The sequence below is a fragment of the Pseudoliparis swirei genome, chromosome 7, assembly GCF_029220125.1.
Source record: "Pseudoliparis swirei isolate HS2019 ecotype Mariana Trench chromosome 7, NWPU_hadal_v1, whole genome shotgun sequence".
NCBI lineage: Eukaryota > Metazoa > Chordata > Actinopteri > Perciformes > Liparidae > Pseudoliparis > Pseudoliparis swirei.
Window position 1 is genome coordinate 31,013,885 of NC_079394.1, and position 20,809 is coordinate 31,034,693.

Sequence of the window (20,809 nt, forward strand, 5' to 3'; positions counted from 1 at the left end):
AAAGGGACTCACAGGGACTCACAGGGACTCACAGGGACTCACAGGGACTCAGGGACTCACAGGGACTCAAAGGGACTCACATGGACTCAAAGGGACTCACAGGGACTCACAGGGACTCAAAGGGACTCACAGGGACTAACAGGGACTCAAAGGGACTCAAAGGGACTCACAGGGACTCACAGGGACTCAAAGGGACTCAAAGGGACTCACAGGGACTCAAAGGGACTCACAGGGACTCACAGGGACTCAAAGGGACTCACAGGGACTCACAGGGACTAACAGGGACTCAAAGGGACTCACAGGGACTCAAAGGGACTCACAGGGACTCACAGGGACTCAAAGGGACTCACAGGGACTCAAAGGGACTCACAGGGACTCACAGGGACTCAAAGGGACTCACAGGGACTCACAGGGACTCACAGGGACTCAAAGGGACTCACAGGGACTCACAGGGACTCACAGGGACTCAAAGGGACTCACAGGGACTAACAGGGACTCAAAGGGACTCAAACGGACTCACAGGGACTAACAGGGACTCAAAGGGACTCACAGGGACTCACAGGGACTCAAAGGGACTCAAAGGGACTCACAGGGACTCAGGGACTCAAAGGGACTCAAAGGGACTCACAGGGACTCACAGGGACTAACAGGGACTCAAAGGGACTCACAGGGACTCACAGGGACTCAAAGGGACTCACAGGGACTCAGGGACTCACAGGGACTCAAAGGGACTCACAGGGACTCACAGGGACTCAAAGGGGCTCACAGGGACTAACAGGGACTCAAAGGGACTCAAAGGGACTCACATGGACTCAAAGGGACTCACAGGGACTCACAGGGACTCAGGGACTCACAGGGACTCACAGGGACTCACAGGGACTCAGGGACTCACATGGACTCAAAGGGACTCACATGGACTCACATGGACTCAAAGGGACTCACAGGGACTCACATGGACTCAAAGGGACTCACAGGGACTCACAGGGACTCACAGGGACTAACAGGGACTCAAAGGGACTCAAAGGGACTCAAAGGGACTCACATGGACTCAAAGGGACTCACAGGGACTCACAGGGACTCAGGGACTCACAGGGACTCAGGGACTCAGGGACTCACAGGGACTCACAGGGACTCAGGGACTCACAGGGACTCAAAGGGACTCACAGGGACTCACAGGGACTCAAAGGGACTCACAGGGACTCACAGGGACTCAAAGGGACTCACATGGACTCAAAGGGACTAACAGGGACTCACAGGGACTCAAAGGGACTCACAGGGACTAACAGGGACTCACAGGGACTCAAAGGGACTCACAGGGACTCAAAGGGACTCACAGGTACTCAAAGGGACTCAAAGGGACTCACAGGGACTCACAGGGACTCAAAGGGACTCACAGGGACTCACAGGGACTCACAGGGACTCAAAGGGACTCACAGGGACTCACAGGGACTAACAGGGACTCACAGGGACTCAAAGGGACTCAAAGGGACTCACAGGGACTCAAAGGGACTCAAAGGGACTCACAGGGACTCAAAGGGACTCACAGGGACTCACAGGGACTAACAGGGACTCAAAGGGACTCAGGGACTCACAGGGACTCAAAGGGACTCACAGGGACTCAAAGGGACTCAAAGGGACTCACAGGGACTCACAGGGACTCAAAGGGACTCAAAGGGACTCACAGGGACTCACAGGGACTCAAAGGGACTCACAGGGACTCACAGGGACTCACAGGGACTCAGGGACTCACAGGGACTCAAAGGGACTCAAAGGGACTCAAAGGGACTCAAAGGGACTCACATGGACTCAAAGGGACTCACAGGGACTCACAGGGACTCAGGGACTCACAGGGACTCAGGGACTCACAGGGACTCACAGGGACTCAGGGACTCAAAGGGACTCACAGGGACTAACAGGGACTCAAAGGGACTCACAGGGACTCACAGGGACTCAAAGGGACTCAAAGGGACTCACAGGGACTCAGGGACTCAAAGGGACTCACAGGGACTCACAGGGACTCGCAGGGACTAACAGGGACTCAAAGGGACTCACAGGGACTCACAGGGACTCAAAGGGACTCACAGGGACTCAGGGACTCACAGGGACTCAAAGGGACTCACAGGGACTCACAGGGACTCAAAGGGGCTCACAGGGACTAACAGGGACTCAAAGGGACTCAAAGGGACTCACATGGACTCAAAGGGACTCACAGGGACTCACAGGGACTCACAGGGACTCACAGGGACTCAGGGACTCACATGGACTCAAAGGGACTCACATGGACTCACATGGACTCAAAGGGACTCACAGGGACTCACATGGACTCAAAGGGACTCACAGGGACTCACAGGGACTCACAGGGACTAACAGGGACTCAAAGGGACTCAAAGGGACTCAAAGGGACTCACATGGACTCAAAGGGACTCACAGGGACTCACAGGGACTCAGGGACTCACAGGGACTCAGGGACTCAGGGACTCACAGGGACTCACAGGGACTCAGGGACTCACAGGGACTCAAAGGGACTCACAGGGACTCACAGGGACTCAAAGGGACTCACATGGACTCAAAGGGACTAACAGGGACTCACAGGGACTCAAAGGGACTCACAGGGACTAACAGGGACTCACAGGGACTCAAAGGGACTCACAGGGACTCAAAGGGACTCACAGGTACTCAAAGGGACTCAAAGGGACTCACAGGGACTCACAGGGACTCAAAGGGACTCACAGGGACTCACAGGGACTCACAGGGACTCAAAGGACTCACAGGGACTAACAGGGACTCACAGGGACTCAAAGGGACTCAAAGGGACTCACAGGGACTCAAAGGGACTCAAAGGGACTCACAGGGACTCAAAGGGACTCACAGGGACTCACAGGGACTAACAGGGACTCAAAGGGACTCAGGGACTCACAGGGACTCACAGGGACTCAAAGGGACTCACAGGGACTCACAGGGACTCAAAGGGACTCAAAGGGACTCAAAGGGACTCACAGGGACTCAAAGGGACTCACAGGTACTCAAAGGGACTCAAAGGGACTCACAGGGACTCACAGGGACTCAAAGGGACTCACAGGGACTCACAGGGACTCACAGGGACTCAAAGGGACTCACAGGGACTAACAGGGACTCACAGGGACTCAAAGGGACTCAAAGGGACTCACAGGGACTCACAGGGACTCAAAGGGACTCAAAGGGACTCACAGGGACTCAGGGACTCAAAGGGACTCACAGGGACTCACAGGGACTAACAGGGACTCAAAGGGACTCACAGGGACTCACAGGGACTCAAAGGGACTCACAGGGACTCAGGGACTCACAGGGACTCAAAGGGACTCACAGGGACTCACAGGGACTCAAAGGGGCTCACAGGGACTAACAGGGACTCAAAGGGACTCAAAGGGACTCACATGGACTCAAAGGGACTCACAGGGACTCACAGGGACTCAGGGACTCACAGGGACTCACAGGGACTCACAGGGACTCAGGGACTCACATGGACTCAAAGGGACTCACATGGACTCACATGGACTCAAAGGGACTCACAGGGACTCACATGGACTCAAAGGGACTCACAGGGACTCACAGGGACTCACAGGGACTAACAGGGACTCAAAGGGACTCAAAGGGACTCAAAGGGACTCACATGGACTCAAAGGGACTCACAGGGACTCACAGGGACTCAGGGACTCAGGGACTCACAGGGACTCACAGGGACTCAGGGACTCACAGGGACTCAAAGGGACTCACAGGGACTCACAGGGACTCAAAGGGACTCACATGGACTCAAAGGGACTAACAGGGACTCACAGGGACTCAAAGGGACTCACAGGGACTAACAGGGACTCACAGGGACTCAAAGGGACTCACAGGGACTCAAAGGGACTCACAGGTACTCAAAGGGACTCAAAGGGACTCACAGGGACTCACAGGGACTCAAAGGGACTCACAGGGACTCACAGGGACTCACAGGGACTCAAAGGGACTCACAGGGACTAACAGGGACTCACAGGGACTCAAAGGGACTCAAAGGGACTCACAGGGACTCAAAGGGACTCAAAGGGACTCACAGGGACTCAAAGGGACTAACAGGGACTCAAAGGGACTCAGGGACTCACAGGGACTCAAAGGGACTCACAGGGACTCAAAGGGACTCAAAGGGACTCACAGGGACTCACAGGGACTCAAAGGGACTCAAAGGGACTCACAGGGACTCACAGGGACTCAAAGGGACTCACAGGGACTCACAGGGACTCAGGGACTCACAGGGACTCAAAGGGACTCAAAGGGACTCAAAGGGACTCAAAGGGACTCACATGGACTCAAAGGGACTCACAGGGACTCACAGGGACTCAGGGACTCACAGGGACTCAGGGACTCACAGGGACTCAGGGACTCACAGGGACTCACAGGGACTCAGGGACTCAAAGGGACTCACAGGGACTAACAGGGACTCAAAGGGACTCACAGGGACTCACAGGGACTCAAAGGGACTCAAAGGGACTCACAGGGACTCAGGGACTCAAAGGGACTCACAGGGACTCACAGGGACTCACAGGGACTCACAGGGACTCAAAGGGACTCACAGGGACTCAGGGACTCACAGGGACTCAAAGGGACTCACAGGGACTCACAGGGACTCAAAGGGGCTCACAGGGACTAACAGGGACTCAAAGGGACTCAAAGGGACTCACATGGACTCAAAGGGACTCACAGGGACTCACAGGGACTCAGGGACTCACAGGGACTCACAGGGACTCACAGGGACTCAGGGACTCACATGGACTCAAAGGGACTCACATGGACTCACATGGACTCAAAGGGACTCACAGGGACTCACATGGACTCAAAGGGACTCACAGGGACTCACAGGGACTCACAGGGACTAACAGGGACTCAAAGGGACTCAAAGGGACTCAAAGGGACTCACATGGACTCAAAGGGACTCACAGGGACTCACAGGGACTCAGGGACTCACAGGGACTCAGGGACTCAGGGACTCACAGGGACTCACAGGGACTCAGGGACTCACAGGGACTCAAAGGGACTCACAGGGACTCAAAGGGACTCACAGGGACTCACAGGGACTCAAAGGGACTCACATGGACTCAAAGGGACTAACAGGGACTCACAGGGACTCAAAGGGACTCACAGGGACTCACAGGGACTCACAGGGACTCAAAGGGACTCAAAGGGACTCACAGGGACTCACAGGGACTCAAAGGGACTCAAAGGGACTCACAGGGACTCACAGGGACTCAAAGGGACTCACAGGGACTCACAGGGACTCACAGGGACTCAAGGACTCACAGGGACTCAGGGACTCACAGGGACTCACAGGGACTCACAGGGACTCAAAGGGACTCAAAGGGACTCACAGGGACTCACAGGGACTCACAGGGACTCAAAGGGACTCAAAGGGACTCACAGGGACTCACAGGGACTCAAAGGGACTCACAGGGACTCAAAGGGACTCAAAGGGACTCAAAGGGACTCACAGGGACTCAAAGGACTCACAGGGACTCAAAGGGACTCAAAGGACTCACAGGGACTCAAAGGGACTCACAGGGACTCACAGGGACTCAAAGGGACTCACAGGGACTCACAGGGACTCACAGGGACTCAAAGGGACTCACAGGGACTAACAGGGACTCAAAGGGACTCACAGGGACTCAAAGGGACTCACAGGGACTCAACAGGGACTCAAAGGACTCAAAGGGACTCACAGGGACTCAAAGGGACTCACAGGGACTCAAAGGGACTCAAAGGGACTCAAAGGACTCAGGGACTCACAGGGACTCACAGGGACTCAAAGGACTCACAGGGACTAACAGGGACTCAAAGGACTCACAGGGACTCACAGGGACTCAAAGGGACTCACAGGGACTAACAGGGACTCAAAGGGACTCACAGGGACTCACAGAGACTCAAAGGGACTCAAAGGGACTCACAGGGACTCACAGGGACTAACAGGGACTCAAAGGGACTCACAGGGACTCACAGGGACTCACAGGGACTCAAAGGGACTCAAAGGGACTCACAGGGACTCACATGGACTCAAAGGGACTCACAGGGACTCACAGGGACTCAAAGGGACTCACAGGGACTCAAAGGGACTCACAGGGACTCAGGGACTCACAGGGACTCAAAGGGACTCACAGGGACTAACAGGGACTCAAAGGGACTCAAAGGGACTCACAGGGACTCACAGGGACTCAAAGGGACTCACAGGGACTAACAGGGACTCAAAGGGACTCAAAGGGACTCACAGGGACTCACAGGGACTCACAGGGACTCACAGGGACTCAGGGACTCACAGGGACTCAAAGGGACTCACATGGACTCAAAGGGACTCACAGGGACTCACAGGGACTCAAAGGGACTAACAGGGACTCAAAGGGACTCAAAGGGACTCACAGGGACTCACAGGGACTCAAAGGGACTCAAAGGGACTCACAGGGACTCAAAGGGACTCACAGGGACTCACAGGGACTCAAAGGGACTCACAGGGACTCACAGGGACTAACAGGGACTCAAAGGGACTCACAGGGACTCAAAGGACTCACAGGGACTCACAGGGACTCAAAGGGACTCACAGGGACTCAAAGGACGCACAGGGACTCACAGGGACTCAAAGGGACTCACAGGGACTCACAGGGACTCACAGGGACTCAAAGGACTCACAGGGACTCACAGGGACTCACAGGGACTCAAAGGACTCACAGGGACCAACAGGGACTCAAAGGGACTCAAACGGACTCACAGGGACCAACAGGGACTCAAAGGGACTCAGGGACTCACAGGGACTCAAAAGGGACTCACAGGGACTCACAGGGACTAACAGGGACTCAAAGGACTCACAGGGACTCACAGGGACTCAAAGGGACTCACAGGGACTCAGGGACTCACAGGGACTCAAAGGACTCAGGGACTCACAGGGACTCAAAGGGACTCACAGGGACTCACAGGGACTCAAAGGGACTCAAAGGGACTCACATGGACTCAAAGGGACTCACAGGGACTCACAGGGACTCACAGGGACTCAGGGACTCACATGGACTCAAAGGGACTCACATGGACTCACATGGACTCAAAGGGACTCACAGGGACTCACATGGACTCAAAGGGACTCACAGGGACTCACAGGGACTCACAGGGACTAACAGGGACTCAAAGGGACTCAAAGGGACTCAAAGGGACTCACATGGACTCAAAGGGACTCACAGGGACTCACAGGGACTCACAGGGACTCACAGGGACTCAAGGGACTCACAGGGACTCACAGGGACTCAGGGACTCACAGGGACTCAAAGGACTCACAGGGACTCACAGGGACTCAAAGGGACTCACAGGGACTCACAGGGACTCAAAGGGACTCACATGGACTCAAAGGACTAACAGGGACTCACAGGGACTCAAAGGGACTCACAGGGACTAACAGGGACTCACAGGGACTCAAAGGGACTCACAGGGACTCAAAGGGACTCACAGGTACTCAAAGGGACTCAAAGGGACTCACAGGGACTCACAGGGACTCACAGGGACTCAGGGACTCACAGGGACTCACAGGGACTCAAAGGGACTCACAGGGACTCACAGGGACTAACAGGGACTCAAAGGGACTCAGGGACTCACAGGGACTCAAAGGGACTCACAGGGACTCAAAGGGACTCAAAGGGACTCAAAGGGACTCACAGGGACTCAAAGGGACTCAAAGGGACTCACAGGGACTCACAGGGACTCAAAGGGACTCACAGGGACTCACAGGCACTCACAGGGACTCCAGGGACTCACAGGGACTCAAAGGACTCAAAGGGACTCAAAGGACTCAAAGGACTCACATGGACTCAAAGGACTCACAGGACTCACAGGGACTCAGGGACTCACAGGGACTCAGGGACTCACAGGGACTCACAGGGACCCAGGGACTCAAAGGACTCACAGGGACTAACAGGGACTCAAAGGACTCACAGGGACTCACAGGGACTCAAAGGGACTCAAAGGGACTCACAGGGACTCAGGGACTCAAAGGACTCACAGGGACTCACAGGGACTCCAGGGACTAACAGGGACTCAAAGGACTCACAGGGACTCACAGGGACTCAAAGGACTCACAGGGACTCAGGGACTCACAGGGACTCAAAGGGACTCACAGGGACTCACAGGGACTCAAAGGGCTCACAGGGACCAACAGGGACTCAAAGGGACTCAAAGGACTCACATGGACTCAAAGGGACTCACAGGGACTCACAGGGACTCACAGGGACTCACAGGGACTCAGGGACTCACATGGACTCAAAGGGACTCACATGGACTCACATGGACTCAAAGGGACTCACAGGGACTCACATGGACTCAAAGGGACTCACAGGGACTCACAGGGACTCACAGGGACTAACAGGGACTCAAAGGGACTCAAAGGGACTCAAAGGGACTCACATGGACTCAAAGGGACTCACAGGGACTCACAGGGACTCAGGGACTCACAGGGACTCAGGGACTCAGGGACTCACAGGGACTCACAGGGACTCAGGGACTCACAGGGACTCAAAGGGACTCACAGGGACTCACAGGGACTCAAAGGGACTCACATGGACTCAAAGGGACTAACAGGGACTCACAGGGACTCAAAGGGACTCACAGGGACTAACAGGGACTCACAGGGACTCAAAGGGACTCACAGGGACTCAAAGGGACTCACAGGTACTCAAAGGGACTCAAAGGGACTCACAGGGACTCACAGGGACTCAAAGGGACTCACAGGGACTCACAGGGACTCACAGGGACTCAAAGGGACTCACAGGGACTAACAGGGACTCACAGGGACTCAAAGGGACTCAAAGGGACTCACAGGGACTCAAAGGGACTCAAAGGGACTCACAGGGACTCAAAGGGACTCACAGGGACTCACAGGGACTAACAGGGACTCAAAGGGACTCAGGGACTCACAGGGACTCACAGGGACTCAAAGGGACTCACAGGGACTCACAGGGACTCAAAGGGACTCAAAGGGACTCAAAGGGACTCACAGGGACTCAAAGGGACTCACAGGTACTCAAAGGGACTCAAAGGGACTCACAGGGACTCACAGGGACTCAAAGGGACTCACAGGGACTCACAGGGACTCACAGGGACTCAAAGGGACTCACAGGGACTAACAGGGACTCACAGGGACTCAAAGGGACTCACAGGGACTCACAGGGACTCAAAGGGACTCAAAGGGACTCACAGGGACTCAGGGACTCAAAGGGACTCACAGGGACTCACAGGGACTAACAGGGACTCAAAGGGACTCACAGGGACTCACAGGGACTCAAAGGGACTCACAGGGACTCAGGGACTCACAGGGACTCAAAGGGACTCACAGGGACTCACAGGACTCAAAGGGCTCACAGGGACCAACAGGGACTCAAAGGGACTCAAAGGACCACATGGACTCAAAGGGACTCACAGGGACTCACAGGGACTCAGGGACTCACAGGGACTCACAGGGACTCACAGGGACTCAGGGACTCACATGGACTCAAAGGACTCACATGGACTCACATGGACTCAAAGGGACTCACAGGGACTCACATGGACTCAAAGGGACTCACAGGGACTCACAGGGACTCACAGGGACTAACAGGGACTCAAAGGGACTCAAAGGGACTCAAAGGGACTCACATGGACTCAAAGGGACTCACAGGGACTCACAGGGACTCAGGGACTCAGGGACTCACAGGGACTCACAGGGACTCAGGGACTCACAGGGACTCAAAGGACTCCACAGGGACTCAAAGGGACTCACATGGACTCAAAGGACCAACAGGGACTCACAGGGACTCAAAGGGACTCACAGGGACTAACAGGGACTCACAGGGACTCAAAGGGACTCACAGGGACTCAAAGGGACTCACAGGTACTCAAAGGGACTCACAGGGACTCAAAGGGACTCACAGGGACTCAAAGGGACTCACAGGGACTCACAGGGACTAACAGGGACTCACAGGGACTCAAAGGGACTCAAAGGGACTCACAGGGACTCAAAGGGACTCAAAGGGACTCACAGGGACTCAAAGGGACTAACAGGGACTCAAAGGGACTCAGGGACTCACAGGGACTCAAAGGGACTCACAGGGACTCAAAGGGACTCAAAGGGACTCACAGGGACTCACAGGGACTCAAAGGGACTCAAAGGGACTCACAGGGACTCACAGGGACTCACAGGGACTCACAGGGACTAACAGGGACTCACAGGGACTCACAGGGACTCAAAGGGACTCAAAGGGACTCAAAGGGACTCAAAGGGACTCACATGGACTCAAAGGGACTCACAGGGACTCACAGGGACTCAGGGACTCACAGGGACTCACAGGGACTCAGGGACTCAAAGGGACTCACAGGGACTCAGGGACTCAAAGGGACTCACAGGGACTAACAGGGACTCAAAGGGACTCACAGGGACTCACAGGGACTCAAAGGGACTCAAAGGGACTCACAGGGACTCAGGGACTCAAAGGGACTCACAGGGACTCACAGGGACTCACAGGGACTCACAGGGACTCAAAGGGACTCACAGGGACTCAGGGACTCACAGGGACTCAAAGGGACTCACAGGGACTCACAGGGACTCAAAGGGGCTCACAGGACCAACAGGACTCAAAGGACTCAAAGGACTCACATGGACTCAAAGGACTCACAGGGACTCACAGGGACTCAGGGACTCACAGGGACTCACAGGGACTCACAGGGACTCAGGGACTCACATGGACTCAAAGGACTCACATGGACTCACATGGACTCAAAGGGACTCACAGGGACTCACATGGACTCAAAGGGACTCACAGGGACTCACAGGGACTCACAGGGACTAACAGGGACTCAAAGGGACTCAAAGGACTCAAAGGACTCACATGGACTCAAAGGGACTCACAGGGACTCACAGGGACTCAGGGACTCACAGGGACTCAGGGACTCAGGGACTCACAGGGACTCACAGGGACTCAGGGACTCAAGGGACTCACATGGACTCAAAGGGACTCACAGGGACTCACAGGGACTCAAAGGGACTCACAGGGACTAACAGGGACTCACAGGGACTCAAAGGGACTCACAGGGACTCAAAGGGACTCACAGGTACTCAAAGGGACTCAAAGGGACTCACAGGGACTCACAGGGACTCAAAGGGACTCACAGGGACTCACAGGGACTCAAAGGGACTCACAGGGACTCACAGGGACTAACAGGGACTCACAGGGACTCAAAGGGACTCAAAGGGACTCACAGGGACTCAAAGGGACTCAAAGGGACTCACAGGGACTCAAAGGGACTCACAGGGACTCACAGGGACTAACAGGGACTCAAAGGGACTCAGGGACTCACAGGGACTCAAAGGGACTCACAGGGACTCAAAGGGACTCAAAGGACTCACAGGGACTCACAGGGACTCAAAGGACTCAAGGGACTCACAGGGACTCACAGGGACTCAAAGGGACTCACAGGGACTCACAGGGACTCAGGGACTCACAGGGACTCAAAGGGACTCAAAGGGACTCAAAGGGACTCAAAGGGACTCACATGGACTCAAAGGGACTCACAGGGACTCACAGGGACTCAGGGACTCACAGGGACTCAGGGACTCACAGGGACTCAGGGACTCACAGGGACTCACAGGGACTCAGGGACTCAAAGGGACTCACAGGGACTAACAGGGACTCAAAGGGACTCACAGGGACTCACAGGGACTCAAAGGGACTCAAAGGGACTCACAGGGACTCAGGGACTCAAAGGGACTCACAGGGACTCACAGGGACTCGCAGGGACTAACAGGGACTCAAAGGGACTCACAGGGACTCACAGGGACTCAAAGGGACTCACAGGGACTCAGGGACTCACAGGGACTCAAAGGACTCACAGGGACTCACAGGGACTCAAAGGGACTCACATGGACTCAAAGGGACTCACAGGGACTCACAGGGACTCACAGGGACTCACAGGGACTCAGGGACTCACAGGGACTCAAAGGGACTCACATGGACTCACATGGACTCAAAGGGACTCACAGGGACTCACAGGGACTCAAAGGGACTCACAGGGACTCAGGGACTCAGGGACTCACAGGACTCACAGGACTCAAAGGGACTCACAGGGACTCAGGGACTCACAGGGACTCAAAGGGACTCCCAGGGACTCACAGGGACAGGGACTCAAAGGACTCACAGGGACTCAAAGGGACTCACAGGGACTCACAGGGACTCAAATGGACTCACAGGGACTAACAGGGACTCACAGGGACTCAAAGGGACTCACAGGGACTCAAAGGGACTCACAGGGACTCACAGGGACTCACAGGACTCAAGGGACTCACAGGGACTCAAAGGGACTCACAGGGACTCAAAGGGACTCAAAGGGACTCACAGGGACTCAAAGGGACTCAAAGGGACTCACAGGGACTCACAGGGACTCAAAGGGACTCACAGGGACTCAGGGACTCACAGGGACTCACAGGGACTCACAGGGACTCAAGGGACTCAGGGACTCACAGGGACTCAAAGGGACTCACAGGGACTCAAAGGACTCAAAGGACTCACAGGGACTCACAGGGACTCAAAGGACTCAAAGGGACCCAGGACTCACAGGGACTCAAAGGGACTCACAGGGACTCACAGGGACTCAAAGGGACTCACAGGGACTCACAGGGACTCACAGGACTCAAAGGGACTCAAAGGGACTCACAGGGACTCACAGGGACTCAAAGGACTCAAAGGACTCACAGGGACTCAGGACTCAAAGGACCCAGGGACTCACAGGGACTCAAAGGGACTCACAGGGACTCAGGGACTCACAGGGACTCACATGGGCTCAAAGGGGCTCACAGGGACTCACAGGGACTCTGGGGCTCACAGGGACTCACAGGGACTCACAGGACTCAGGGACTCACATGGACTCAAAGGGACTCATGGACTCACATGGACTCAAAGGGACTCACAGGGACTCACATGGACTCAAAGGGACTCACAGGGACTCACAGGGACTCACAGGGACTAACAGGGACTCAAAGGGACTCAAAGGGACTCAAAGGGACTCACATGGACTCAAAGGGACTCACAGGGACTCACAGGGACTCAGGGACTCACAGGGACTCAGGGACTCAGGGACTCACAGGGACTCACAGGGACTCAGGGACTCACAGGGACTCAAGGGACTCACAGGGACTCACAGGACTCAAAGGGACTCATGGACTCAAAGGGACAAACAGGGACTCACAGGGACTCAAAGGGACTCACAGGGACTAACAGGGACTCACAGGGACTCAAAGGACTCACAGGGACTCAAAGGGACTCACAGGTACTCAAAGGGACTCAAAGGGACTCACAGGGACTCACAGGGACTCAAAGGGACTCACAGGGACTCACAGGGACTCACAGGGACTCAAAGGACTCACAGGGACCAACAGGGACTCACAGGGACTCAAAGGGACTCAAAGGGACTCACAGGGACTCAAAGGGACTCAAAGGACTCACAGGGACTCACAGGGACTAACAGGGACTCAAAGGGACTCAGGGACTCACAGGGACTCAAAGGGACTCACAGGGACTCAAAGGGACTCAAAGGGACTCACAGGGACTCACAGGGACTCAAAGGGACTCAAAGGGACTCACAGGGACTCACAGGGACTCAAAGGGACTCACAGGGACTCACAGGGACTCAGGGACTCACAGGGACTCAAAGGGACTCAAAGGGACTCAAAGGGACTCAAAGGGACTCACATGGACTCAAAGGGACTCACAGGGACTCACAGGGACTCAGGGACTCACAGGGACTCAGGGACTCACAGGGACTCAGGGACTCACAGGGACTCACAGGGACTCAGGGACTCAAAGGGACTCACAGGGACTAACAGGGACTCAAAGGGACTCACAGGGACTCAAAGGGACTCAAAGGGACTCACAGGGACTCAGGGACTCAAAGGGACTCACAGGGACTCACAGGGACTCACAGGGACTAACAGGGACTCAAAGGGACTCACAGGGACTCACAGGGACTCAAAGGGACTCACAGGGACTCAGGGACTCACAGGGACTCAAAGGGACTCACAGGGACTCACAGGGACTCAAAGGGGCTCACAGGGACTAACAGGGACTCAAAGGGACTCAAAGGGACTCACATGGACTCAAAGGGACTCACAGGGACTCACAGGGACTCAGGGACTCACAGGGACTCACAGGGACTCACAGGGACTCAGGGACTCACATGGACTCAAAGGGACTCACATGGACTCACATGGACTCAAAGGGACTCACAGGGACTCACATGGACTCAAAGGGACTCACAGGGACTCACAGGGAATCACAGGGACTCACAGGGACTAACAGGGACTCAAAGGGACTCAAAGGGACTCAAAGGGACTCACATGGACTCAAAGGGACTCACAGGGACTCACAGGGACTCAGGGACTCACAGGGACTCAGGGACTCAGGGACTCACAGGGACTCAGGGACTCACATGGACTCAAAGGGACTCACAGGGACTCACAGGGACTCAAAGGGACTCACAGGGACTAACAGGGACTCACAGGGACTCAAAGGGACTCACATGGACTCAAAGGGACTAACAGGGACTCACAGGGACTCAAAGGGACTCACAGGGACTAACAGGGACTCACAGGGACTCAAAGGGACTCACAGGGACTCAAAGGGACTCACAGGTACTCAAAGGGACTCACAGGGACTCACAGGGACTCAAAGGGACTCACAGGGACTCAAAGGGACTCACATGGACTCACAGGGACTAACAGGGACTCACAGGGACTCACAGGGACTCAAAGGGACTCAAAGGGACTCACAGGGACTCAAAGGGACTCACAGGGACTCACAGTGACTAACAGGGACTCAAAGGGACTCAGGGACTCACAGGGACTCAAAGGGACTCACAGGGACTCAAAGGGACTCAAAGGGACTCACAGGGACTCACAGGGACTCAAAGGGACTCACAGGGACTCACAGGACTCAGGGACTCAAAGGGACTCACAGGGACTCAAAGGGACTCACAGGGACTCAAAGGACTCACAGGGACTCAAAGGGACTCAAAGGGACTCAGGGACTCACAGGACTCAAAGGGACTCACAGGGACTCAAAGGGACTCAGGGACTCACAGGGACTCAAGGACTCAGGGACTCACAGGGACTCACAGGGACTCAAGGGACTCACAGGGACTCAAAGGGACTCACAGGGACTCAGGGACTCACAGGGACTCACAGGGACTCACAGGGACTCAAAGGGACTCAAAGGGACTCACAGGGACTCAAAGGGACTCAGGGACTCACAGGGACTCAGGGACTCACAGGGACTCAGGGACTCACAGGGACTCAGGGACTCACAGGGACTCACAGGGACTCAGGGACTCAAAGGGACTCACAGGGACTCACAGGGACTCAAAGGGACTCACAGGGACTCACAGGGACTCACAGGGACTCAAAGGGACTCACAGGGACTCAAAGGGACTCACAGGGACTCAAAGGGACTCACAGGGACTCACAGGGACTCAAAGGGACTCACAGGGACTAACAGGGACTCACAGGGACTCAAAGGGACTCAGGGACTCAGGGACTCACAGGACTCACAGGGACTCAAAGGGACTCAAGGACTCACAGGGACTCACAGGGACTCAAAGGACTCACAGGGACTCACAGGGACTCACAGGGACTCAAGGGACCCAGGGGACTCACAGGGACTCAAAGGGACTCACAGGGACTCACAGGGACTCAAAGGGACTCAAAGGGACTCACAGGGACTCACAGGGCCTCACAGGGACTCACAGGGACTAACAGGGACTCACAGGGACTCAGGGACTCACAGGGACTCAAAGGGACTCACAGGGACTCAAAGGGACTCACAAAGGGACTCACAGGGACTCACAGGGACTCACAGGACTCAGGGACTCAGGGACTCAAGGGACTCACAGGGACTCAAGGGACTCACAGGGACTCAAAGGGACTCACAGGGACAAGGACTCACAGGGACTCAAAGGGACTCACAGGGACTCACAGGACTCACAGGGACTCAAAGGACTCACAGGGACTCACAGGGACTCAAAGGACTCACAGGGACTCACAGGGACTCACAGGGACTCAAGGGACTCACAGGGACTCAAAGGGACTCACAGGGACTCACAGGACTCACAGGGACTCAAAGGACTCCACAGGACTCACAGGGACCACAGGGACTCACAGGGACTCACAGGGACTGACAGAGACTAACAGGGACTCAAAGGGACTCACAGGAACTAACAGGGACACACAGGGACTCAGGGACTCACAGGACTCAGGGACTCACAGGGACTCAAGGGACTCCACAGGGACTCAAAGGGACTCACAGGGACTCAAAGGACTCAAAGGGACTCACAGGGACTCACAGGGACTCAAAGGACTCACAGGGACTCACAGGGACTCAGGGACTCAGGACCACAGGGACTCAAAGGGACTCACAGGGACTCACAGGGACTCACAGGGACTCAAAAGGGACTCACAGGGACTAACAGGGACTCACAGGGACTCACAGGGACTCACAGGGACTCAAAGGGACTCACAGGGACTCACAGGGACTCAAAGGGACTCAAAGGGACTCACAGGGACTAACAGGGACTCAAAGGTCACCTTCTGGAGGGCCTGATCCACCTGGCAGGCCTCTGGACTCGTGTCCTCACATCCGGCACGCATGGCTTCCAAAAGAGACCTTTGGTCATGTGGGTGGTGACCAAACACTTGGTTCACGACATCACATGACATGGTCTATAAGTGTAGCCCTTATTTCATCTGGAATAACAGCTCTTTGTCTTCCTCCACGCATCCCCCTCTTCCTGCCTCCCTTCTCCCTCCACGAACCCGTCTTCCTTGTTCCATTTCCAAAATGAGTCTTTCTGAGCTCTACTTACAGTATATATACTGTAATATATATCTATATACTGTATATATATGTGTGTGTGTTCACTAACAAGTCTAAAACAAGACACCTGCTTAGCCTTTCAGCTGAAATTGCAATCAGCAGTGTTTGAGAGGCACAAGGTTGAAATGTATTCCGTTTTGAATGTGTGGTTCACAGTGTTGACAGCAGTGTGTTAGCATTTGAACAAAGTGCTGTAGATCCTCAGTGTTGTGCAGGTTGTGGTTAAAGTCATGGGATAAGTGTTAGAGTTTTGAAAACTGTGTTCAAGCAATGAAAAACAAACTAGAGTTTGGTCCACATGAACTGCTGCTGGGCAGACTGGAGTTAGAGTTTTGCACATGTGACTCCAGTTGTGCCCGCTGTCGTTTAGCTAACGAAAAAAACTGTAATATTGAGTTTCTGGAGTTTCTATTGTGAAGTCCTATTGTACTAGACTACAGCGCCCTCTAGTGGCTGTAGATGGTTAGGACCACAAACTCCCAGAAAGGAGATTCAATTCAATTCAGCTATTTTGTACAGCCCGAAATCACAAATTACAAACTCCCCTCATAGGGCTTTACAATCTGAACACATAGACATCCCTGACCTTTGACCTTTGACCTCACATCGGATCAGGAACAACTCACAAGAAATAGGAAAAAACTTTTCAGGGGGGAAAAAGGGAAGAAACCTTGAGGAGAGAACAGAGGACGATCAATAGATGTCATGTGACCGGATGAACAATAGATGTCATGTGACCAGATGAACAATAGATGTCATGTGACCAGATGAACAATAGATGTCATGTGACCATATGAACAATAGATGTCATGTGACCAGGTGAACAATAGATGTCATGTGACCAGATGAACAATAGATGTCATGTGACCAGATGAACAATAGATGTCATGTGACCAGGTGAACAATAGATGTCATGTGACCAGATGAACAATAGATGTAATGTGACCAGATGAACAATAGATGTTATGTGACCAGATGAACAATAGATGTCATGTGACCAGATGAACAATAGATGTCATGTGACCAGATATACAATAGATGTCATGTGACCAGATGAACAATAGATGTCATGTGACCAGGTGAACAATAGATGTCATGTGACCAGATGAACAATAGATGTCATGTGACCAGATGAACAATAGATGTCATGTGACCAGATGATCAATAGATGTCATGTGACCAGGTGAACAATAGATGTCATGTGACCAGATGAACAATAGATGTCATGTGACCAGATGAACAATAGATGTCATGTGACCAGATGAACAATAGATGTCATGTGACTAGATGAACAATAGATGTCATGTGACCAGATGAACAATAGATGTCATGTGACCAGATGAACAATAGATGTTATGTGACCAGATGAACAATAGATGTCATGTGACCAGATGAACAATAGATGTCATGTGACCAGGTGAACAACAGATGTCATGTGACCGGATGAACAATAGATGTCATGTGACCAATGAACAATAGATGTCATGTGACCAGATGAACAATAGATGTCATGTGACCAGATGAACAATAGATGTCATGTGACCAGATGAACAATAGATGTCATGTGACCAGATGATCAATAGATGTCATGTGACTAGATGAACAATAGACTAGAGGTACTACAAGCTCTCTAGTGGGTTAACATGGTACTACAAGCTCTCTAGTGGGGTAACATGGTACTACAAGCTCTCTAGTGGGGTAATATGGTACTACAAGCTCACTAGTGGGGTAACATGGTACTACAAGCTCTCTAGTGGGGTAACATGGTACTACAAGCTCTAGTGGGGGTGTGTGGTACTACATGCTCTCTAGTGGGGTAACATGGTACCAAGCTCTCTAAGTGGGTAACATGGTACTACAAGCTCTCTAGTGGGGTAACATGGTACTACAAGCTCACTAGTGGGGTAACATGGTACTACAAGCTCTCTAGTGGGTAACATGGTACTACAAGCTCTCTAGTGGGGTAATTTTCACATGCTCTCTAGTGGGTTAACATGGTACTACAAGCTCTCTAGTGGGGTAACATGGTACTACAAGCTCACTAGTGGGGTAACATGGTACTAAGCTCTCTAGTGGGTAACATGGTACTACAAGCCTCTAGTGGGGTAACATGGTACTACAAGCTCACTAGTGGGGTAACATGGTACTACAAGCTCTCTAGTGGGTAACATGGTACTACAAGCTCTCTAGTGGGGTAACATGGTACTACAAGCTCACTAGTGGGGTAACATGGTACTACAAGCTCTCTAGTGGAGTAACATGGTACTACATGCTCTCTAGTGGGGTAACATGGTACTACAAGCTCTCTAGTGGGGTAACATGGTACTACAAGCTCTCTAGTGGGGTAATATGGTACTACATGCTCTCTAGTGGGGTAACATGGTACTACAAGCTCTCTAGTGGGGTAACATGGTACAAGCTCTCTAGTGGGAATATGGTACTACATGCTCTCTAGTGGGGTAACATGGTACTACAAGCTCTCTAGTGGGGTAATATGGTACTACATGCTCTCTAGTGGGGTAACATGGTACTAAGCCTCTAGTTGGGCAACATGGTACTACAAGCTCTCTAGTGGGGTAACATGGTACTACAAGCTCTCTAGTGGAGTAACATGGTACTACAAGCTCTCTAGTGGGGTAACATGGTACTACAAGCACTCTAGTTGGGTAATATGGTACTACAAGCTCTCTAGTGGGGTAACATGGTACTACAAGCTCTCTAGTGGGGTAACATGGTACTACAAGCTCTCTAGTGGGGTAATATGGTACCACAAGCCTCTAGTGGGGTAACATGGTACTACAAGCACTCTAGTGGGGTAATATAATTTTCTAAGCTCTCTAGTGGGGTAACATGGTACTACAAGCTCTCTAGTGGGGTAACATGGTACCACAAGCCTCTAGGGGCAATATGGTACTACAAGCTCTAGTGGGGTAACATGATACTACAAGCTCTCTAGTGGAGTAACATGGTACTACAAGCTCTCTAGTGGGGTAACATGGTACTACAAGCTCTCTAGTGGGGTAATATGGTACTACAAGCTCTCTAGTGGGTAACATGGTACCACAAGCTCTCTAGTGGGTAACATTGTACACAAGCACCTAAGTGGGGTAATATGGTACTACAAGCTCTCTAGTGGGGTAATGTGGTACTACAAGCTCTCTATTGGAGTAATATGGTACTACAAGCTCTCTAGTGGAGTAATATGGTACTACAAGCTCTCTAGTGGGCTAACATGGTACTACAAGCTCTCTAGTGGGGTAATGTGGTACTACAAGCTCTCTAGTGGGGTAACATGGTACTACAAGCTCTCTAGTGGGGTAACATGGTACTATAAGCTCTCTTGTGGAGTAATATGGTACTACAAGCTTTCTAGTGGGGTAACATGGTACTACAAGCTCTCTAGTGGGGTAACATGGTACTACAAGCTCTCTAGTGGGGTAACATGGTACTATAAGCTCTCTAGTGGAGTAACATGGTACTACAAGCTCTCTAGTGGGGTAACATGGTACTACAAGCCCTCTAGTGGAGTAATATGATACTACAAGCTCTCTAGTGGGGTAATATGGTACTACAAGCTCTCTAGTGGGGTAACAAGCTCTCTAGTGGGGTAACATGGTACTACAAGCCCTCTAGTGGGGTAATATAGTACTACAAGCTCTCTAGTGGGGTAATATGGTACTACAAGCTCTCTAGTGGAGTAATATGGTACTACAAGCTCTCTAGTGGGTAATATGGTACTACAAGCTCTCTAGTGGGGTAACATGGTACTACAAGCTCTCTAGTGGGGTAACATGGTACTACAAGCTCTCTAGTGGGGTAACATGGTACTACAAGCTCTCTAGTGGGGTAACATGGTACTACAAGCCCTCTAGTGGGGTAAT